Raw genomic sequence first — 25,482 nt, forward strand, 5'->3', positions numbered from 1 at the left:
GGTTTTCTTTGTACACAGAATGGTATTTTTCTATCATTCCTTTTGAAACATAAAATATAAATAATGGCGCCCAACGCGAAGCATGTGCCTTTAAATTCTGTTTAATAAAGTATTATAATTCATTGGAATCCACTTGAAGAATGTTTGGTTAATTTTTTATTAAAGCTTGAATCCTTTTAACTTTAATTTCCTTTCTGAAAATTCGAACTTCCTTTGAATTCATTCAAATTCATTGAAATAATTTCTGAAGTTCAACATTTTTGCTAAAAACATTTTTTTTTTTTTTTATTAAATTCTCGCCAGGTAGCTATTTGCATACTTTAGGATTCAAGTTGAACATCAATTTATCAAAATGCTTAAAATTTAAATTCAAAAAGTTTTCTTATATTTTTTATTTTATTTTACATCAAGAGTAGGGAAGTTACCCTTAACATTCATGAATATAATATCGTTTTAACCAAAAAATAAAAACATTTTTGGTTAATTTTTAATGATAGTACTCACAATAAACAATTAAACAAAATACCAACGAAAATTTCGTTGCGCAGGTAGATAGTAGGTAGGTATTGTTGAAGTGTGCTTTACGCTTGTTCGTCTGAATTTGTATGTTTGTTTAACTATTGAGGTAACTTCAGTTTTTGGTTTGGGAAATTTGGAACAATCCACTTTCATCATCATCATCGTCGTCATTGTCGTCATCACCATCATCAATATAAACATCAACAGCAACAGAAACATTATTCGTTGTCCTTTCAAATTGAAATTTAAATTTGTTTGAATTAATTTACGAGAGTGTAAGTACACACACTGTCGATGATAGAGTCGATGAGAATTGAATGAAAATGCAAGCGGAAACCCAACACAAACATCATCAGCGCCATTTTGGATGCCGAACAACTCAGAAGAGCATCAGCAGAGGCTGTTTGAGAGGGGTGACGGTGAAGGGTGATAGAAAATATCGAATATAGTAAAGTACCCTATCCACACATCCATCCCATCGTCGTCGTCGTCCTCGTCATCCTTCTGCATTGTAATGAAATTCAATCGGATCCACGAAGTTGTGGCTAAAGTGGATTGTAAATATTTTACCTAACGATTTTTGGTAACCAATCTCGGGAATCAATTAATCTAATAGATTTGTGTGTAAATCCAGCTCTCTTTCATATTTAAGTGGAAATGTGCGAGTGAATATAAATATACGAGAGTAAGAGTTATAAAAGAGGTGTAGGGTAGGGTATGTAGTATATTTCACAAGCTCATTCATTCAAAGCGATTATTAGAAGGATCATCAAAGTTATATTTGATGGGGGTTGAGTATGTAGGTACGTTTGTACGTTCAATATACTAAACAGAGTAGATATTTGATATTGATATCGACTTTTTCCGATTTCTTTGAAATGAGTGTGAGTTTTTCAGTTTGAAAAGTTTTCTATTTGGGGAATTATTATTTTTTAATTAAAAAAAAAAAGGAAACTTGAGTAGGTAAGTAATTTTTGGAAATGATGGAAAGGGTTGATAACCTTTCTTGAATTTCTTATACCAATCTCTTTATGTTCAAAAATAAAGTTTTGCAAAAAAAGGAAAGTTTTGAACAATATCTATATTTTGAAATTTGAAGGAAATTATTGTGTTTCAGGTAAAAGGGAAAAAGTTGTGTCTAATAAAATCGACTGAATTAGTTAAAAAGCTGCAATATTTTCAATTAATTAAACGGAATATAAGATCCTTTTTATAAAAAGTTGAAAGTAGGTACTCATATTATAAGGAGGTATTTTGGGAATTATTATGTGTAATTATAATCATTGCAATCAAAGGCTCGAGCTCCCTAAGAGTATCTAATAGAAACTTGTTGAGAGATTGTGGTATTTTACTCAGAATAAATACGATTTCACTTAAATTCACTTAGTATTGAGTTGCACAAATCAAAAATTGCTGGATTTAAAAATAAAATTGTTTATTTTTTTGTTTTTGAAAATCATATTTTTGAAAACGAGTTTCTGAAATTTCTTGAAACTTTGTTTTTATTGTTTTTATAACATATTTCTTTGTCATGCATACCAAATTTTTTATAAAAGAGGTGTAGGGTAAAGATTTTGAATTTTTTTCGCAAACCGACTTGTAAATTTAAATCAAATGTGTACCAAATATCAAAATATAAATTTACTAGCTGACCCGGCGGACTTCGTTCCGCTATTTCTTGTATTTATTTCTATTTTCGACTTTGTAATTTGTCATAATTCATAATACAAAAAGGAAATCAAAACTTGAAAAGTTCGTCCAATTAATTTAAAAATATTCACTTTTAAAATTAAAAAAAAGTGGCCTATGTTAAAAACGTTTTTTAAGTTTTTTAATTTACCATTGTGAAGCTTGTAGTGAATGTAGCGTTATGTGTGATATATCAAATGAAAGGTAATATTATCAAGATGCTCAATAAAGATAAATCAAATTTTGGTAAGTTCCAGATCAAAAGATGTAACGTGTTGAAAAATAGAGTTTTATTTTACCGATATTTCAAATTTGTCATTAGAAAATTAATTGAAACTTTGTACAAATATAGTCTTGCCTATTATCTATCTACACTGTAAATTTCATTCATTTATCTATTGAAGAAAAAAAGATAAAAATAAAAAACTGTTAAAAACGGCCAAAAAACTTGGGACAAAAAAAAAATTGTTTTTCCCGTTATTCGGTCAAAAATCGATTTAAAAATTCAAAAGTTTGTACATGCATGCGCATGATTAAAACCTATATTTCCTATAAATTTGAGATTTTTTGCAGTCTTTTAAAAATTCCAAAAAAATAAAAGGCTACTCAAAAATGTCCCTAAAAATTAGGTTGTTTTTCAAAAATTTGTATTTCAAAATACAGGGCCTATGATAAAAATCCGTTTTAGACCCCTAATTTTTTTTTAAATATCTTTCTTATGGTGTAACTCAAATTTCTGTGCAAAATTTTGCGTACCTCTAATTAGTTTTTTGTCGAAGGTCTATGACTGCAAAAAAACCCTCACAACTTGGTTAGCGAACGTACACAAAACCAAACTTTAATATATATAATAGATTTAAGCTAATACCCAAACATTTCTGTGCGAGAATGTTTTTAAGATTTGTACTAAATTTCAAGTGAAAATATTTAAAACATAGTTCACTTTATTTCTTTTTTTAAACTAATATTTACAGAGATCCAACTTTTCAATATTTTTGAATGAATGCTTTTGTAATTGGACTTTATAAATAATCGAATGTTTTAAAGATATCAATAACTTAATTTAAAAAAAAATTATTCATATAAAAATGACACATCCTTATAATACATCAAAATACATTAGGGCTCAATTATAGCCAGGGCTAAATTCGTAGATTTTCAAAAAGAGGCCAAAAAGAGGATTTTGATAAAAAAAAGAGGCCCCAATAAAAAAATGTGAAAATACAATAAGTTAAGTACGACAGTCACACGAATAACCTCATTTGCGCCTTTTCCGAACAGCAACACAAACCTTTTAACACAATTTCTTAAAATTAAAACTGCATTATGTTCATACAATTTTAAAAACAGAATATTATAAAAATATTGCCTGTGCATAATCTCTTCAAAAAAGAAAATATATCAAAAATAAGCTTATAAAAATCAAATCAGCGCTAAACAACAGTAACGTATATTTTTTACATTTGAGTCGTTATAATTGAAAGTGGTATTATGTCACATTTTCCTTGATTTTCAAAAATATGTCAATTTTTTTAATCAAACGTACCTACATAATTTAAAAAAAAAGGAACCAAAATATCAAAAAGAGGGATTTTTTGATAATTTTTAAAAAGTGGAGGGAAAGTGGATTGGATGAAAAAAAAGAGGAAAAACGCCTCTTTAGAGGTGTAAAGGTAGCCCTGATTATAGCTTTCAGTAAAATCCATCAGTAAAAATTGAAATATCAGAAATTTGAAATGTTTTACTGAGGAGCAGTTATAGCAATCAGTAAATTTACGTCAATAAACTAAATGTTATTAGACATTCGCGCCTCAAAAAATGTTGTTTCCTTTTTTTTTACTGTTCATTGCATTATAAATTTTTTTAATGATGGCACCGGTACAGACAAGAAATGGAACGCCATCAGTTAAACGAAATAGAATTTTCGTTTTGGATTTGGTAGTCAGCTATTAAGTAAAATGAAATTTCATCATTAAAATTTATAAACTGAATTTGTGAATAAAATTTAACACAAAATGCATTGATTCTTTTTGGAAAAAATTAGTGGAAATATTTTTTCAATTTATTTCATCAAAATTTTTCCTCAAAATATAAGATTAAAGTATTCAAAATAGCAAAACAAAATTTTAACTAATGAATTTTGCTGATAGCTATAACTGAGCCCTTAGGATTGTACACATAAATGATTGATGATGTAAATTGTAATTTTTTTGCGAAATTACAATTCTTATCCTTTGCTTTGCATCGGCATTACTGTTTCTTAAAGTAATTAAAATTTTTTTTAAAAATTAAGTATTTTGTGCAAGAACCATAAATAATTTTAGTCTTGAAAAATATTTTAACAAAAAATAATAATTTTTTCATAAGTATCTACTGATTTTGAAATGTTTTCAATATACCTAGATAAATCAGTATTTTTAAATACAATTTTTATTTTTTAATTAAAGTATCAATTTTAAAAATATAAAAATATGTGGTTCTTATCCTTCCATTGTCACACCTATTCTCTTAATAAATGTTGTCTTACAACAAAAGTATTAATTTGTTTGTTGTGGTTTATAAATAATATTTTTTTTTTCAGATAAAAATAATAATGAATACGAGTGACAACGAAGGATTAAACAGGATGTTACATACACAAGATAATATGTACATGAATGAATTTAAGTAAACAACATTACTACTACTACTACATATTACTTCTATTACTACTTTAACTACAATTTTACTATAACTACTGAAGGATGTTTAAATTTTTAACACAGCCCTAACTTCAAACAGTATTGTGTTCGAAAACATTTACATAAATATCCACTCCCACAGAAATAAAAAAAAGGCCAAAATGTGTTGGATCTCAAATATCTATTCAACGGTTAGATAAACGAAAAAAGTGTATAAAGCCTTTTTTGTAGAGCGTTCAATTTCCTACAAGAATATGAAAAGAAATTTGCTAAAAAGTCAATTAATAAAAAAATTATTTTTTTTTAGTAGAAGCTTGATGTAAAAATGGAAAATTGCAAAGCGGAGGACCTTCCCATTAATATAAAGAGCTCATATTTGTTGTGTATATTCTAGAGGGGTCTAGCAATCGATTTTTCGGAGCACCAATTCAAAAAAAAGAATTTCGATTTTTTTGACCCACCCTAATATACATAGAATACAAATACTATAAAATTAATTAATTTTAGACACATTCAATTAAAGTTAGAACTGCGTTAAAAAAAACACCCTTTAAATTATTGAACTCTTTAAAATGTCAAAAAAATTTAAAAAACAAAAATTATCTGATGAAATGATGTTTTTTTTTAATAATTCTGTATTTCTTATTATTGTTATGAAAGTTGAATCATAACCTACCTCAAAGATTAACTGTTAAACAAAAGCTCATGTAAAACACTTCACCTATAATATTCGGAAATATGTACAAATGTTATAATCCTAGATAAAGGAACTAATTTAAATTGACTTTGTGAACTCAATGTTATTGTAAACTAATTTCCGGAATCGACTTGCTCTAGTTGCTTTCGGATTTTAATTTTAGATATTATCTTAATCTTAATTTAATTAAATTACAACAAATATGAAATATGTACATTGATGAATGGAAATGAACAACATTACTACTACTTCTACTACTACTGTTACTAATATTACTTTTAATACTACTATTACTACTTTTACTACTATTTCTACTTTTTTTTCACTTGATCACTTTTAAGTTTAAATTTTTTTATCTTTATACAATCAATTTACAGTAATTGTGTTTTCTTTTTTTTTTTTTTCAAAATGTTGAGTTATCATGATAAAATTTTTATGTTATTTGGAGTCCAACTTCTCCTCATTTATTTAAAAATAGCATTGAACATTTGGAGTTTTCAGGAATTCTTAATTAAGTTTTGAAAAAGTCTGCAACTACTACGCCAGTCTTGTCGCGGAGGTTTGTTTTATGTTCTTAATATTTTTCATATAAACAAATCAGTTATTCATATAATAAGTGCTCTTTAGGTATTGTGCAATAAAAATATATTTAATAATAAATAGACTGCCTAACGATGAATAGACTGCCTAAAAATTTGTTCAAAAGATTTTATCATAAATTTTAACTTTTTTTTTAAAGTTTAAGCTATGAAGCAAGAAACTTAAATTTTTAAATGTTTCAGTAACACAAAGGTCTTTTTTGCTACAAAAACAAGTTTTACCTAAAATTTAATTTTAAAAAGCAAGCAATCCAATATATTTGTTTAATCTACAGTAGTTAACAATTTAACTTCAGTTTGTCAATTGACTATGAAGACCAACATAATATCTATCACAAAAATTTTCGATAAATTAAAAGGAAAATATAAATACCCATTTTGACCTCATCATCAGGTGTTTTGTTGAGTTTTACTTTATTGCATAGAAACCATTTTGTGTTACAAAATAAATAAAATACCTTCATTCCAAAAATACCAAAACACAAAACATTTTAAATTAATTGAATAAACTTCAAAAGATACCGAGAGCAAGCTATGTGTAGCTATGTTTATCGAAAAATACCTTTTCTGTCCTTCCAATCTAACAATTTCATTGGTATCTTTCACTTCGACTATAGAATAGAAACCAGTTGTTGATTAATTACAAACGCCTTCAACCTTTTGACATCACATCCTTCCTATATGGTTCCTATGTATTTGTTAGATACCTTACAGAGTGTTTATGTTATCTCAAAAACAGAGCATCATCCAATAAGAGATACCAAAAATGTAGATATTTGTAGATTTTGTGATAAAATATACACAAATACGAGAAAAGGTTAGTTTGCAGGATCAATTTGTACAAAATGCTCTAAGTAACTACTGTCTCAAGTGATGAGGGACAATGTCAATAAGTCTTATTGTGGGACATTAAAAATAGTCAATATTATTATTTCTCTCATAAACGGCTCTGTTATGAGTGTATTGGTTAGAAGATACATATTAACTTTACCTACTTTACAAAATTAAATTTCATTAAATTCCAAAAATTTCATTGAAAATGAAACAAATTAATTTGTAGAATGATATAAATTTATACTCTCTTCATTATTAAATTCTCTTTGTCAATCTAAAATAGATGATGCATAGCATAATACTTAAAATTAATTCCCCCAAAGGAATGGAAAGTCTCATTTATTTATGTGCTGTTAACTTTTGTCAACACAAAAGCTTTAATTATTCTAATTACCTATTTATCAATTTATTTCAAATTAAATAGGACACACACACAATACTATACTACCCAAAAACCGAAGTTACATTCGTAACATCACACCCAAAATGGATATAGATTTTCAAATGAAGTAATAATGTAATCCGATTACACAGAATACTCTAGAGTTTTTTTGTTTGTGTTTGTTTGTTTGTTGTTGTTGTTTTTTTTGTGTTATATTGTTCTTAGTGAAATCAATTACGACTGAATGAAGAGACAAAGTAAATTATTTGGCCTTTTGTTCGTTTAAAATAAAAAATAACAAAACTGAATTAGTCTCTGTTGATTCAAATTATATCCCAATTAGAGAGTAATTCTTTAATTTTTGAAATAATTAATTTTGGTTTTATTTTTGTCGTTTTATAATTGAACATTACTGTTCATTAAAAATACTGCCTAGTCTAGTCTAAAAATATGGTCCTCAATATAATTAAACTCATAGATTGGTCTCCCACTTAGAAAACATAGGTACATTGTTTGAAAAAAAAAACGGTCTTTTAAAGTTTTACACTCGATCAAAAAGGAATTCAATGATGTTATAATGAAAACTTTGATTGAAAAAAAGCTTAGTTCTAAGTTTAAAAACAGTTGTTGCATTAAGTATATCAGTATATTTCTTATACCTTACAAAATTTTTTACATTCACACTAATGAAATCAAAATAAAAAGTTCGGCCCAAGGGAGACGGTATACTTTTTAGGGTTTTTTTTTTTTGAATTTCTCCAAAAAAACGGCTAATTTAAAATAAACGATTTTTTTTAAAAGAATAAGCACTTTTATAGTTATAATTTAAAAGTGCAATATTAATTTAGGTATTTGATTTTTTTTTTCGAAAATGGGATATTGAATATTTTTGAAATTTTGTGTTGATCAATATTTATCATAGTATGACATGACAAATTTATTCAAATTTTTGGTTTCAAAACTTTATTTATAAAAATTATTTTCAAAAAAAAAAAAAAAAAAAAAAATAGTACGCCGTAAATTTTGCTTTCCTTACTTTCTAAAAAAAAAACAAAATAAATTTTTTTTAATTAATATTTTTTTTATTATCTATAACTACGAATACTTAATTTTTATACAAAATTATTTCTTAAAATCGGTTAAATCTTTAACAAGAAAATCAAACATTAATAAAATGTTAAATGAAATAAACCATTTTATTTGTTTTTGATGGCGATAACCGGTTACTTTTTATGAATGGCCTAAATCGCTTATGTAAAGGAAAAAAATGTATACACTCTAATATTAAGGTGATAATATTTATAACAAATTGTTAATCATGGAATTAAGTTATGTCTTGGGAAATTACTTAGACAGGTCGTTCACATTCCATATACAATAGATTTGTGGGTCACTGCGGCGTATGGATAACATTTTTTTTTCTTCTTCAGATGCATCAACTTTTATTTAAAAATAAAATGCACGACTGGGTCGCACGAACTTACTCTAAGAGTTCAAGCTGCTTAAATTTTTAACACTTTTTATATAGAAATTTGGGAAATGTAGGTACTATGTATATAATTGTATACATATACACACATAACATGAGCAAAAAAAAAATATATAATTCGTTTTTTATAAAAATAAAACAAAATCTGAAATCAAATTGCCCTCCAAAACAAGCATTATTATATTATTAAGATGCTTTTTTAGAAAAAAAATTTCAAAATCGTTAGATCCGTTTTTTTTTACTAATTAATTAATTAATTCTGTGCAAAAAATACACCGATATTCAGTTATATTTATAATATACCATTAACGGTGCATAAAATTATTCGATTCTGAAATCTATCAAAACGGTATATTTTGTACACTCTCTTTGGTGTAGGAAGCACACCCTGTGGACATAAAATTCACCAGAATGGATAAGTGGGAGACGCCATATTTTTCAAAGGCCGCCATTTAAAAAAAGAAAACAGCAATTAATTTTTTTACTATAATAGTATATTTATTGACCTAATTATCCCGCATTCCTGGTTTTTTCGATTCGGTATATTATACTATAAAAGAACTCTTCTAAAAAAATGTAAAAACAACAACAAAATTATAATTTAAAAAAAAAACTGATTTTTAAAATCGAAAAAAAAAATCATTAATTCACTGACATTTTTGAGGCGCTTGATTTTTAGAGGGGGTAGTATCTAAAATTAGTAGACAGAATGTGTTCCGTTTTTAAATTAGGCAAGCAAATTCATATTTAACCATTAGTTTCTTATGGCAATATTATGAAAGTGAATAAAAGTTCATTTTCATTTATTTCATAAGAAATGGTGTGAATTAGAATTCATCAAACTGTTTGAGGTAAAAAATAAACTTTGGTTCAAATTTTAAATCAGAATAATTTAAATAGTGTACCTATTTTATCCATAGATTTATTGTGTATTTTTCAATTTCAAAGGGATAATTTTCACCAAAAACTAGATCATTTAATATACCACTAGTTATACACTAAAATCGGTATATTTTTTTAACCACCGGAGTTTATTATATACGAGAAAATGGTGTATTTTTTATATTCAAAATGTATATCACGAAAGTGCAAAAAATACACCAAATATTTTGGTGTATTTTAGACTTTTGTGCTACTTGAGTTTCTTATAAATAATGATTTGGAAAAAAGTAGTATGCCATTTTGTAGAAATCACTAATCAGCATCTAAAAACAAAATTTAAAAAAAATACAATGTCCCGTTTTCGAAAATTTTATTTTTCAAAAAAAAATTATTTTTTTCGAAATTTTATTTTTGGCTTAGGTATATTTGAGTTATATAAGTGCTTCTTCACAAAAAGTTTCACTGAAATCGAATAAGCCATTTCGAAGAATATCGGATTAAAAAAAAAACGGTTCTATGGCAGGTACCGTTAATAATGATTTTCAAAAAAAAAAATTTCATTGAAAGATAGACCTTGTTTTAAAACTTACATTTGAATTTTTTAAACAAAATAGTTGGAGCCATTTTTGAGCAATTTCAACTTTACTAAAATCGGTACATGACAAGTACCGTTATTTTTGGTCCAAAAAAATTAATTCCAAAAATCACTCTGGAGAATCTCCAAAAAATGCTACATACCAAATTTGAAGTCAATCGGTCCATCCGTTTAGGCTGTAGCCCCTTATACAGACAGACAGATAGACGGACTTCCGGGACCCACTTTTTTGGCATTCTCTAACATCGTTGAAAATGTTATCTGAACTTTTTTTGTACGAATGCATAACTTGATATACATATAGTACCTATATCGCAAGTAAAAATTGTATGAAATCATAACTTATTTTTATTTTAAAAAATCTAACGGCGTTCTATTGGGTTCAAAACCATTGAAGACATTACTTTAAGTGATTTAATATACCTTTTTATGGCCTTTAGTCCAATACTCCAGTCAAAGCGTCGGAAAAAAGGGCCTAACCTTGCGCAAAGAGGCATTTTTTTTATAAAAAAAAATCTTTAAAATTAAGTTGTGCATTTTATTAACGAATGAATCAACAATAATTCGATGTAGTATATAACTTAACCGTAATTATAAAAATAAAATTTTCAGATGAAATCAAAGTTTCTAATTCTAATGCATTCTATGTTCCACAATATCTATTCTATATGAGTCATTAGAAAGAATCCAACTTTTCTTTTTCTTCCTTGAATAAAATTTAAACTTTATGCACTTTTCTTTTTTTCCTAAAAACTTGTGTTGTACAAGTTTGAAATTTAAGAAAAGACACAGTACGGTAACATTGGGACACATAACCACTTTTAGTATAAGGATGTGTTAACCTCTCTTTTGTTTAAAATGTAAATTGTGCAGTGATAGTGGGTGTTAAAAGTCAAAATGTTCTCTACTTTTATCTGTTCTTTAATTTTTTTTTTACATCTTTTGGTTTTTGTCTTTTCAGAAAGTAGAAAGTACTGTGTGTGTGTGTGGGTTGGTAAATGGCATCCAATGGGCGTTGGCCCGAACTAATTTAATTATAAAGTTGGAAAAAGCAAGGACGACAAGATGTTCATTTGGTCGTCGGTCGTCGTCGGTTGTTCTCCTTTAATCATATGCAAGAATGAAGTTTCTATAGGTATAAGGTTAGACAATGATTGCATGGGTTGAGCATCAGGATTATCAAAGAATTTGACTTTTAATTTTCCTTGTATGTGTAGGTTCCTAAATGGCTTGTGGATATGTTAGTACCTATGCAAAATCAGTTGGAAAAATTGCATTGTGTAAAAAGTTTATACTTTTATTTTTTTTTTCAGAAGTTTAGTCATATAAAAGGTGGTAATGAGATGAAAAAAGAACTTAAAACATTGAATATTCTATCGAATATTATAAAAGTTTACCATATTTGAAGTAAACTAGTTTCAAAAGTCATTTTATGAACTTAAATTCTTAAAAAAGTATCCTTCTCATACAAAAAAAACCAAGATACTTAACTTGCCCTACAAAAACCAAGAAAGGGAATTTTTAATTTTCCAAAAAACTAAACGTTTAAGTTTATAATTAAAAACCATAACCTAGTTTCTCCAAAGTACAAGAAATCTTTCCTTCTTCAAGAAAACTTTAAAATCAATTAACCAACCCTCAAAATATTAATATTAAACACTTAATGGCTTTAGAGAGCCTTCAAAGAGCACTTTATACCAACCGAGGACAAGATATTATGATGTAGTTTGCGTTCATATATAGACAAAAGGAGGAGAGAAGAGTGGAATGATATAAATCCTTTATGAGTTGCACCACATCAGTCGTAAAGCCGGAATTATAATGAAACTTGAAAGTGTTACACTAAATGTCATTGTCCCCTTAAATGTGAATATAAATGACAGCAATTTGGGCTAAGGGACAAAGCACACACATTTTATAAAGTAGATTATTGTTTTAATGTCTTCTATGAAATTGTTTAAGTGTGTGTGTGTGAGTGAATGAGTGCAAAGAAGGAATATAAATTGCCTGAATGGCCTACCCCTATGGGAAAAGTTTATTGCGTCCATTGTACTTAATCGGTTTGTGTTTTTTTGTTTGTTTTTTTTTTTTTTTTCATAGAAGATGAAGCAAAAAAAAAAGGGTATGCGACTGAAGGATGATGGAGAATATACTCGCTATCATCCATAAAAGCCTCAGAATATTTCATATACCTACGTTACATCTGGGGCAGTGGCAGTACCCAAGGATGTGTCGTTGATGTTCTTCCTAGAATGCAGTTTTTTTTTTGGTTTCTTTTTTTTTTTTTGTATCCCTCATGCACTTTGCACCATAAAAAGTACTTAACCACCTTCACCATCATGTGAAGTTCAAAGTAAAGCTTTTTAAAAAGTATATCACAGGAACAATGAGGATATTGTTGTCTTACATACTTCTCGCAGTAATGAAACGAAACGATGTGATGGAGATGTTATGAGGAAAATATATATACCTCCACCATATAGAAGAGGGTATATATGAAGGACTTGTTATATTAAGTTGCCTCGCAAGGAAAGGACATAAATGGCATTTTTATTTCTCACACTTTAGTCTCTTAAGTGTAATGGAAAGGATTTTTTTTTGTTGTTCTTCTTTTTCGTTCTCATAAAAATTTAAAAATCAATATGTATATTGGTCGATGGTAGGTTCGTATAGGTAAAAGATGGATGGAGGTGGTGGTTTAAATATGAGGTTGGTGCATGTTAAGTTGTTTGATTAAGAAGTTAAAGAGGGAGAAACTGCTGCAGGTATAAGGGATTAACTTCATTTAATAGACGCGAGTGATGAAATTATTTTTTAAGATGAAGTAGGTATATATGGTGCAGGGTTAAGTAGGTTGATGAGGATGAAATGGATTTTTAGTGGATAAATAAAGTAAGAGCAAGGTTGATGGTCTTGGCTTTTAGTGAAATTGTAGATACATATAGCGAGTTAAGGAGTTTTTGAATTTTAAATTTTCTTGTTGGTTGAAGCGATGATGTAAGAGGAACTTCTTTAAAAATATTTTTAATAGATTAATCTTCTTTCCTTGGTTCGGGTTCTGGTATCAAATATAAATTTTTTTCTTTTAACCCTTTCGGACTCAGCGTTACTCTCAGGTAACATTTTTTTAAAAATTCGTAAAAAATATTAAATTAAACAATTTTTTAGGTTACGATGGCTTAATTGAAAGATAATAATGCCTAGTTACTGGATTATTACAAAAAAGTTAGTCAAATATCATACCTTTAATTTTGTTTTATCGAGAAAGCGACTGAAATTCACATTTTTTTTTTGCAAAATTTTTTTTTTTATATATATGGTCATAATTTTGAAAAAAAGATTTAAAAAATGTTAATGCAGAAAGCGTTTTGTTTTTTTTGCTTAGAAGAAGAAGCATACATTATAGTTTCATAAAAAGTTATTTTCTCAGTTCTCCGACTTTTTTTGGTGGTCATAGGCAGTGCATGTTACTTAAATATAACATGAGAAAAACACATTAGTTTTGATATTTATTATTTTGGAAAATAACTTTTTGCTATTCATATTTCTTAGTTGTGATGTTTTTGACCCGATAATACCGAAAAAACATTTTTTAATATTGATTTTCATAGCTTGGGTTCGAAAGGGTTAATACAATATAACAAATCTTGTAAAAAGTTAATCTTGCTTTAAAACTTGCTATTAGCACAGATTTACATTTATAATCTCCAACAGTTGAATTAAATTTTGTGTTAAAAAAAAAAAATTCAGGCTATCGTTATATTCATGGTTCAGCGATTCGAGGCTTACAGATGACGACTTGTACAGAAATGGTCAAAATTTTCTTTAGATTCAAAAGTTACAAAATTTTTGTAAAGCCATACAAACAATTATACACACCAGTTCAAATATTAGTTCTTTTTCAGTCGGATTTATCAGTTGACTTGTACAGGAATATGGTTGAATAGTAACGAAACCTTTATTTATTTATGATATTTTGGTATTGAAAGAAAACGTTTTTGAAAAAAGAAAAAAAAAATCATGTTTTTATTTAAATGAAAAATAGGTAAGGTTCCTCTTGCTCAATATACATTATAAGCCGTGTTTTATTGGTAACTAAGTACCAAGCGCAGTAAATTTTTCGGGGCAAGGATATGCCCAGGACACAAGTCCCCGGGACACAAGTCTCCTATTTTTTTTCAGGACTAATGTCTCACTTTACCGGGTCATAAGTCCCGAATCCAATTCGGGAATTATTTCCTACCCTACTAAGACAGAAGTCCTGAATTTTTTAGACGAAAATGGGGCGTAAGTCCCAATTGAAGTAAAAACTGTTTTATATACATATTTTTACCATAAATGTTCATATAGGTATTAAGTAATCTAAAAGAATATTTTTTGGAGCCATGAAATATACCCAAGTGAAATAAGGCAGCCTTTCGAAAATTGGCATAATTTTAATTTTTAAAAGAGAAATAAAGCCATATTTCAACATTTAGCTTTATTTCTCTTTCACGTCAATTTATTTTCAGAAAAAAAAAACACATGTGCCTCGTTTCTGTTTGGTTTGTATATCATTCCAACCTCAAAATGGATTCTCCCGTGGGCAAATTTTTTTTCCAAAAGATTCGAACCTGAGAAAGTTATAACACAAAAATATCTTTGGAACAAACATTGAACTGGCAAAATATTCATATTGTAGTTTGAGTTCTATTTTTTTAACTTGTCAAACTGAAGTAAGACAAATTTTAAATAAAACTTATTCTTTGAAATAGTGAATTATTGTGCAAATTAAAGAAATTCGAATCTGAGAATTTTTTTCCGCTTCACTCTGGTAAGAACACATATCGGTTATCACAAATTTCAATTATTAAACTTTCACTTTATACATTTGTTTATATTTTGTCACGACGCAATTTCGACTAACCAGTAAATTTGCAAACTTTGCTTTTGTTTTCCAACAGATTGTAACCGTACCTTACATTGGAGTTAGTACTACGGAAAAAAAAATTGTGGGAACAATATCGGTTCTATTATTTCGTCAGCTGTAGTCTCTTTAATTAGTCTCTATTGATATATTTATGCACAGAGAAAAATATGACCCGCTAAAAACTAACAGATTGCCATATTGTTTTACCGTCCATACATTTCATAAGGAAATCTTATTAAAATCAACGATTAATAAGGTTTTTTTAAGGAGATTTCTTATTATTTTTATAGAGAAAATCTTATTAAAATTTGACTGAAAAGTTGATTTTTTTTTGCACTTAGCACTAGAACAAAAATCGCGATCAATATTTTCATGGCAGGTTGGTTCAGGTGGTAAGGTGGGCGACTAATGATTTGAAGTCTCCAGTTCGATTCCCAGCCTGGTCATCGTTTTTTTTATTTTTTTGCAGATTTTAAAACAATAAGGAAAACCCGATTGTTTTAATAAGGTTTCCTTCTTGGATGAAAACCATAGAGAAATCTTATTATTTTTGTTCTATTTTATGTGGTCTATTTTTCTCTGTGTGCAAAAAAAAAAGTGGGACATTATTCCCGAAATTTTTTTTTCGGGACTAGTGTCTCAGTAAGGTGGGACATGATTCCCGAATTCGATTCGGGATTTATGACCCAGTAAAGTGGGACATTAGCCCTGAAAAAAAAATTCGGGACTTGTGTCCTGGGGACTTATGTCCCTGCGCCTTTTTTTCATGCGAAACAACAATAAATTATTGCCAAGGATAAAAGTTGGTTTAGAGAAAATTTGTTTCTAAACTTATACATTTTTGACTCTTCAACATTATAGAATTATTATTAATAAATTAAATTAATAGTTCTTTTGTTAACAGAATATAACGTTTACCAATAAAACACTGCTATAGTTAACAAATATAATTTTTAAAAAAATGTTGCGCATACACCCTAGTGACCCGAATACTTGATTCTTTTTTAATAAAAATTTATTAACATCAAATATTCTTTTAGCAAAACTGCACCGCAGTAAGCCTTTGCAAATACTCTGAAAGAAAGCAATGAAAACTTTGGCACGTTTTAGTAGAGTAACTAAAGCATTTATGAAATTTAAGAAAAATTTTTGAAAAAAATTTGTTTTTGTTCACAAAAATCTTCAATTTAATTTAAAAAATCAAAACGTCAACACCGGCAATTTTTAATCTATAGACTTTAAAGTATTTTTAATTACCGACGTTTGAAAAAAAAGATCATCAAAATCTAAGCTGTTCGGACGGGTTCCCTAATATTGCCAATTTTTGAGCTTTAGTTACTCCACTAGCTATTATTATATGGTTTTCTTACAACATTGTTATGTTTTTTTTTTTTTTTAATTTTTTGTGAGATTATGTGAAGGCATTTTCAAGAATAAAATACAAAATATTATCTTCTTTATAAAAGCATAACGAAGAATTTTTATTGCAAATGCCAGCCAAGCTAGTCCAAAATATTTTTTTTAGTTTCTAAAATTGCGTGTAACATTTTTTTATTTTTCAAACAGGAATGGTTGAGATGTGTAAAGCACTATTTGTTGCCCCTTAGTCGGTCATCTATTTATTTATTTTAATAAAGACACATGACCTATACTGTTAAGCTCGAATTCTTGGACATGAAATATAATGATGTATTTCGGCTGATCCAAAGAAATAAAAACGTAGGGTCAGATTCACAGTCAACACTTAAGATTAGAGACACTAAATCTGTTGTCATTTTTAGGTGGTAAGTGTAATTTAAGCCTACACAATCGAAGACCTCTGCACTACTTACTCGACAAGGTAATGCTATATTAAAAACCTTTCATGTGATAAGTAATGAATTTATTTCTTATTTTTTTCAAAAGGTGTTAATTACTAATTTTTTCTGAAGCAGATGAGTGACACACTTTTACAAAAGTTGTTGATAAATCTTTATTAAGTTATTTGATAAGCAAAATGATTTCTCATGTTAAGGTCCTTTGGTTAGGAAAGCGAATAGAACAACTTTTACTCTTATATTTAACTCAACATTTCGTAAAGTTTTAAAAATTTGGTGGTATTTTGGAAAACAAAGTTTTCAAATGGAATGAAAACATTTTATTGAAGCTAAATTATTAACAATAGTCAAGTGTTTATTTTACAAAATTCTTAAAGTAGGTAAATTAAAATCATTTTATTGCAACACATAAAACAAAATAGTTTTTCATAACTTAAATTTTCAAGCCCTCTCATACGAATGCGATGTTGCTAGCATTTCTAAAGAAATGATTAAATTTTCCCCACAATTTTATCATACTTAAAAGAACAGAATTGAGAATTGAAGAGTGTTTCGAAAATTTGTATTTTAAGACTGACCCTAACAATCCTCATCCCCCGTTGTTACACTTATTTTTTCAATCAATATTGTCTCAAGTGGGTCAAATTGACCAAGGACAAAATTTAATATTTCACCATTTTAGTAATTGGTGACCGATTGCTTTGAAAAAAAAAAAAAAAATACCCGTTTTACTTTAGATAGATACTCTTTAAAGGAAAATAAAATAAGAAATATAAAAAAAGCGCGAAAATGTTTTTATTTTTCTGTAAAATCGAATTTCCAAGATAAATCATGAGTCAAATATGAATATGTACTCTATATAAGTATATACCTATGCATTTTAAGAGAATGGCTCATAAATGTATTTATTAAGAAACACTTAGCCCTAGTTTGTTCACAGTCGATTATCTTTTAATCAAGGATTATTCCATACAAAATTCCTTGATTAAAAGATAATCGAGTGTGAACAAACCGGCCCTTAGCATATTAACTTTTTGTCTTCTATTAGAAAATTTAACAAGAAGCTTGAAAGAAAAAACAAAGAAAATGTGGAATTAAAAAAAAATGATGGCACATATGTATTTTCAAAAATTCAAAACAAATTCAAAATCAAATTGACCTACAGCTTAATTGACATACTATGTCGTATAAAAGATTGTCTATCCCAAAGGCAGAAGACTAGTTGGTTATCACTCCCTTACTAATTTTTTTCATTTTAGAATTAACAACGAACTCCCAGAAATTGTTTAATGAAAGGATATGATTTTCTGGATTTTGATATCCATGTTTTCGAAGGTTTTAATTAACTTAAATTTTATTTAAAAACGAAAACAAATTGGTCGTAGTTTATGAACATTTTGAGCTAGTCGTCGTATTTTATAAACTCTTAACGCCCGATGTTTTTTTTTTTAAATATTTATTTATTTATTTTTGCATAGTGAATTTTCCCAAAAAAAATAAATGCATTACAAACTAAATCAAGTGAGTATGTAAAGAACTATACAAGTGCTTTCATTAAAAAAATCGAGCGAACTAACCTAACACACTTCTTCTTCCACATCCAATAAAAAAAAAACAAGACAGAAAATTATGACGGATTTATCTTAAGTGTCTTATTGCAAAGGCTAGATTGAATTTTTGGATGAGAACTTTAACCCTCTGTAGGCACACCTCTTTTTTGTGACGTGATAGACACACGGGTGCGAATTTGGTTTATACTTTTTCATGTCGCTTGAACTTTTTTCGGTCACAATATTTTATACAGAATCAAGTATGAAATTGATGTAGAATACTCCGAGGAATTCGAATATTGTATTCACAATTCCGAAAAAAAATATTTTCACCCTTATAAAGAGACTTTTTTGTGACCGCTTTTTTTGAAAAATCGTAATTTTTTTATTTTTGCCCTGCCAAATTCGCACCCGTGTGCCGACAGAGGGTTAATCTTCCTGACCAAAAAGCCGAAGAAATAGTAAAGTTCTTATCCAAAAAATACAATATTATACCTTATTTGGTTAAATACTCCAATTAATAACGACAAAGAGCCCTAAAAACTTAAAGTAAACTTACTTAAATTAATTTATTTATTTTACTCATTTATTAATGAAAAATGAGAAATTATTTAAAATTTTTTGCCTTTAAATAAATTTATCTATTAAAACAAATTTATTAAAAACTATTTTTGTAAAAAAAATCAACAATTTTGCTTGCTAATTTTTACAGAGCCAAATGGTGTTTTTTTTTTTCAAATATGAAGTTGAACCAAAATTTAAATGTTACCGAATGCTAACAATTAAATTAATGTTTTCGGAAACTAGTCTAGCAAATCCCGAAGTGGTGAAAAACTGATTTAAGTTAAATTTGGGGAAAAAAAACTCAAAGCTGATATTAAAGAATTTTTTTTTTTGCTTTTCCTGCACCTTATAATAGACAAATATGAAATATTAAGATACTAACAAGACTTATGGCATGATAGCACGCCACAAAGGTATAAATAAACCCATAACCTGTCGAAAACTTTTTATTGTACTAATTATTCTTTTTTTTGTTTTCTGAGAAATTCAATAACGATAAATCATCTTTATGTCTCTTAATTCCCAAACTTTTTTTCTTTCTTTCTCATAACTCCAAAAATATTCTTCTTCAAATTACTTGCATATTATCAGAACTTAGCCCACACCTTTAATTATACTTAATCTCAAAACAGATTAGTCCCAAATGAGTATTCGTTTTTTCTTTTATAAGAAAGCCTCCCTCTATAATAAAATCATTACAAGATACCCTCTTAAAGAAAAAAAAAGGTTTTTCGTTTTTTTTTGTTTTTTTTTTGTTATGAAAATCCTTAAAATGCTGATCAAATTAGCACCTCATTTACTGTGATTTATTCCCAAATGATTCATTAAAAGAATCTACCTTCCACCCAAACAAAATATATTACAATCATTCATACTAATGGAATTTTTGTATGGAATTATATTTTTCGTTTTTTTTTTTTAATATCCTTATTTCTTCTTCCTTTAGCAATCCTTAAAAAAAATAATGAAACAAGCCTTTTTGAAAAAAAAGGAATAACAATGGTTAAATTAAATAATAATTTATTACATTTAAGCTATATCGAAATACATACATAATTTTATCTAAATATTTTATCTTCAAATATCTCTGAATTTATTTTCCAATTTAATTATGAAATATGCAAATATTGGCTAACCGAAATATAAATTAATTCTTCTCTCAATCGAAAATTCATTAAAAATTTAAATCAATTATTATTTTTTAATTAATTTTTTACAAAAAAAAAAAAATACTCACCATTATTATGAATATTAAATTAAGTCTTCTTAGTTTTTCACCACCAGGCTATCAGTAGTTAACCGCCAATTTGATAATTGTTTAGCACTCGAATATGTAGGTCAGAAACGGAGTTTTTGAAAAAAAAGTCAATTTTTTTGAAATCACACACAGTTAAATTAATTTAATAAAATGGGTTTTTCATCATATCACTTCTGAAATTAATACAAAGTTTAACCTAATTATTAAAATTTCTCAAGTTTTGTAAATAATCTTCAATTTATTGTTAACACTTGATCCGATTTTCAAAAAAAAAACCACTTTTCACTTTTGAACAAAAAAAAAAAAAGTTTCAAAAACTTCAGTTAACAGAAACAAAATTATTAAAATAGGAAACAAGGACATTCAATGGCCAACTCAGTAAAATACAAGGCAGTAGGATCAGGAACAAACAAACAAAAAAAAAGATTTTTACAACAACAAACAACCGTTTTACTACACACCCGCAAAAAAACCAAAAAAAAAACACACTTTTTTTTTTGTCTGAAAAATTGTAACGCTCGAACCTACTACCACCACCACCACCGTTAGACTACTAACCGGACTCGTTATCGACTAAAATCAAAGTCAGTGCCTTTTCCGAGGTGTAGCTTTGTCGAGTATAGCTGGAAGCAGTGTGTTGTTGAGTTCGAGTCGAGAGGATATGGGCAACCCTGCGCTTGGCTCCCCTTGGCCCGCTGCTGCTTTGTCGGCGGGCGATTGTCGTCATCATCGTGTATAGAATAGTCCCGTGATGTATAAAGTGGAGCACTAATACTTTTTTCGAGAGCAAAGTGCTAAGGACCAAAGCAACCAAGCCAACCAAGCCAAGCCAACCAACCAGCCAGCCAGTCAGTCTGGTGCGACACTACTGGACTATTTTTAGTTCACGAGAATATTTCACCGAAAAATCCGTTTCAATGAAAAGTCGGTCTGGGACTAAACGCCCTGAAATTTTGCGCTGTTTTAGCCCCCCAATTCGGATCGGAAAAAAAAGGAAACCAGAACACATACGCACTCACACACATATACACGAGAGTAAGCAGAAGCAGCAGCAGGAGCAGCAACAAAAAAGGACACACAAAAAAAAAAATATAACACAGCAACAACTCACAGAGATAAACGTAATAGTTGTAGAGTGGAGCAGATTTGGAGTGCCGCGTTGTCATCCTAGAAGAGCGTTTCTGTTCTTCTTCCAACAGTAGGTAACCGAGCACCACCGTTGTCCGTTGTTAACAGTACAATCACAGTAGCTGGTAGTAGCTGGAGTAGCAGTTATTGTACAGAAATGGGAAAGGGTATACAGGAGTTATTTGAATCCATATCGCGCTTAACCGAATTTTCGAGGAGAATAAAAGCTAAAGAAGAGAATTTTTTTTTATTTCAACCAACTTTTTACTCAGTTTTTGTTCTCAAGCAAACACCTTCTTTCGAGTTGTGTGTATCCTGGATACAAAAAAATTTCCCGAATGCGAACTTCGCTCTTATCCCACACCCTGGCGCACTGAACTCACGGAAAAAGAAAATTTGAGATGATGAACGGAACGATGGTTGGGAAATATAACGGATATGAGAATATTGCTCCAAAATACATGCTCAGCAAAAGAACACCAATACTCACTCTTCCATCCCCGCAACTCACCCCCTCTCTACAATTCTACTCTAACTAAGGTTTTACTCCCCAAGAGAATATACTAATATTTGGATACTTGTGTGTCTGTGTGTATTTTTTGGGGATGAGCTCGATGATCATTATCTCAGAGTAAACAGTCAGAGTGGATGTCCTGCTGAAACTGTTGAACTTTACTCTCTTATCATTTCTTTGAGAGGGGTGTGGGAGATTTGGGGGGAGTAATGGCATTTTTGGGTGGTGGCTTCTGTATGCGGGAAAATGTTATTATAAAAGTTACTGTATTTGAGGGTGGTTATATGGAGGGGACGTGTAGCGGCGAAGCGGAGAGCCCTTCCTGGCAACATATTAAGTATCTTTATCTCATTTTTCCTATAAGAACAGTAATTTTGTCCCCTTTGGTTGCTGCGTAGTGGGTGGATGCTGGAAATACCAAAGTCGATGTGTAAAGGAATTTAATTTAATATTATTCTCTATTGCTCTCACTCTCTCATATCAACTCAAACTTATAATATTCTCTCTCTGAGTTTTGGTCGTTTGATGGGATTTTGCAAAAATTCTCAGTGTAATGGAATGCGCCTGCTCTTGCTCAGTTTTGAATTTTATTTGATTTTAGAGTAATTTTCCTGAGTAAAAAAGAAAAAGGTATTTTAGGGGAAAATTAGGTAAAAAGAGAATGAGAGAGATTTTCAGTAGAAAGTAACTGTGGTGAATAAGTATTTTTTTTGTATGATGCACATTGTTGACTGATATAATTTTTTTAAAGGGCCAACTAAGAGAAGAGCTTTAATTTTTTAATTGCTTCAAATTTAAGTTGACAAAAAAAAATTGGAACTAGAGATTGAAACAATAATCTCGTAAAAGCAAAGTAATCAAGTAGTTTTTTTTTGTTTTTCTTTTTTGAGTTTAAAATTTAAATTAATTTGGCAAAAAAAAATTGATATTTTGAATAAAAAAAAATGTTATCATAAAAATTTTGCAGCGCTTAAAAAATATCTATGCAAAATTAGTGCATTAAATTTTTTTTTTTTTTTCGGCAAATTTCTTGCAATTTGGGCTTACATGAGCTTCAATTTGGTGATATTGTTAAATTGTAAGAAATTCGACGAATATTAAAAACAAATATTTAGTGGATACATTTTTTTTTTAATACAGAAAATTTTTATTTGCAATAGTTAACGTTTAATTTTTTTTTAATTTGCATTAAAAAAATTTATTTTTTATGCAATTTTTTTAAAATTCTTATTAAATAAAATGCACGACTGGGTCGCACGAACTTGCTCTTAGAGTTGAAGTTGCTTAAATTTTTAAAAATATTTATATAGAAATTTGGAAAATGTAGGTAGGTACCTACTATATAGGTACAAAAAAAAATTAAAAAAAAAAATAAAATTCGTTTTTTAAAAAAATAAAATAAAATCTGAAATCAAATTGCCCTCCAAAACAAGTATGCAGTTTTGATTCATATATTAAGATGCATTTTTAGAAAAAAAACTTTTTTCAAAATCGTAAGATCCGTTTTTTAAAAAACTAATTTTTTATAAATAATTTTTTGGAAAAAAAGTTTTAAAATAAAATTGGTATGTCATTTTTTAGGAATCACTTATCAACATCTAAAAACAAAATTTCGAAAAAAAAAACAATGTCCCGTTTTCAAAAGTTTTTTAAAAATCCAAAAATTATTTTTTTCGAAATTTTATTTTTGGATAATATTAAAATTATATAAATGCTTCTTCACAAAAAGTTTCTTTGAAATCGAATAAGCCGTTTCGGAGCAAATCAGATTTAAAAAAAAAAAAAACGGTTCAATGGCAGGTAATAATGATTTTCAAAATAAATTTTTTTCATTAGAAAATAGACCTTATCTTAAAACTTACATTTGAATTTTTTGAACAAAATCGTTGGAGCCGTTTTTGAGCAATTTCAACTTTACTAAAATCGGTATATGACAAGTTACCGTTATTTAATTCCAAAAACCCCTCTGGAGATTCTCCAAAAAATGCTACATATCAAGTTTGAAGTCAATCGGTCCATCCGTTTAGGCTGTAGCTCCTTATACAGACAGACTGACAGACTGACAGATAGAAACAATTTGTCTCTTGTTTCTATTTCGAGCTACAGTCCTAATCACTTAGAGATTTAAGGACCAAATTTAATGCTACCTGCCATATAATCAAAATTGAAAAGCCTGTTTTTTTTTTTTTAAACGACTCTAAAGATTTTGATAAAAAAAAATATATTGACTTTAGCCAATAAGAACATACTAAGAATTAAAAAAAAAAATTGTTAACGGTAGATTTCTGACGTTTTCCTAAATAAATTTACATATTTTTTTGTATAGGTACAGAAGCGTTTAAGTATCTATATTCAAATATGCCTATAAATTTTATTTTTGAAAATTTGTTTTAGTGCATCAAATAATAATTTCTTAAATAATTTCAATAAATTTTTCAAAAATGTTTGAAAAATATACAAAACATTTGTTACAAATTTAAAAAAAATATAAAAACTTAAATATTTTTGAATAACAACAAGGTCCGAATAATTAAAAATTATATATTTTTAAATTTTTAAATTTTGCTAGGTTTTATTTTAATTATCTTACTTTAGTATCTCTTGAACTCATGTTTTGGTTCATCATGACTTTCGGCCCTTCCATTTTTTAAATCAAGATCATCATCTTCATCTTGTACCTAAGTGTTTTGAATAAAAAAAAAAGAATCCTTATAACATTTCTACGCACGCCACTGCTTTGAACTTAAACAGAATAAAAAGCTGTTATAACGAATAAAGCTTTTCACCATACTCAAAGAGGATTCTTGTAACATGAGAATTTTCAAACTAAATTTTCTCTTTACTATAAATTTGTGTGGCAGTGTTAAACTTTCTATACCACACCGTTGGTATTTTCCTTTAAAAACCTGATATATTTGCGTGGATTCCTTTACTGTTGGTTGATTCAGGGGGAATGCTATTCTGAAAATGTATATTCTGTTTGTTCGTTTTTTTTTTTTTGCTACTGATGAAAGAATTTTCAAGAATAAAATTTAAATGTAGCTATTTAATAACACTTCAATAGATTATAGAGAAAAACTAAACTTTAATTCACTCATAGTTTTTATTAGCTTTAAATTATCTATACCTATGGGCCTGGAAAATAAATATCTAACTTAAATTGTGTGTATATATTTGAGATTTACCATCGTCTCTCGTTATATCCAATACCTATGTCAACAAAATATTTAATGTCTCCGAGCACCCTGACCTCGAATGTATTTTTATATTATAAACGGACTTCAAACAGGCCAATACTAGGATTGAAAAAAACTAGGTTTTTGAAGTATTTTTTATTACTTTGGTGAACATAACGAACAAATAAAAAACCGCCTA

General features: G+C 28.3%; 1 long non-coding RNA gene across 3 annotated transcripts in view; it reads right to left on the minus strand.

Annotated features, from left to right (window-relative positions):
* LOC129907821 (uncharacterized) overlaps positions 1–21,951 on the minus strand; it is a 147,467-nt gene extending 125,516 nt beyond the window's left edge. For all 3 annotated transcript variants that reach the window (XR_008771180.1, XR_008771179.1, XR_008771178.1), the window contains exon 1: positions 20,445–21,951. This is a non-coding gene — a long non-coding RNA (uncharacterized LOC129907821). The remainder of the gene's footprint in view (positions 1–20,444) is intronic.
* Positions 21,952–25,482: the final 3,531 nt, after the last annotated feature.

The sequence above is a fragment of the Episyrphus balteatus genome, chromosome 1 (genome assembly GCF_945859705.1).
Source record: "Episyrphus balteatus chromosome 1, idEpiBalt1.1, whole genome shotgun sequence".
NCBI classification, from domain to species: domain Eukaryota; kingdom Metazoa; phylum Arthropoda; class Insecta; order Diptera; family Syrphidae; genus Episyrphus; species Episyrphus balteatus.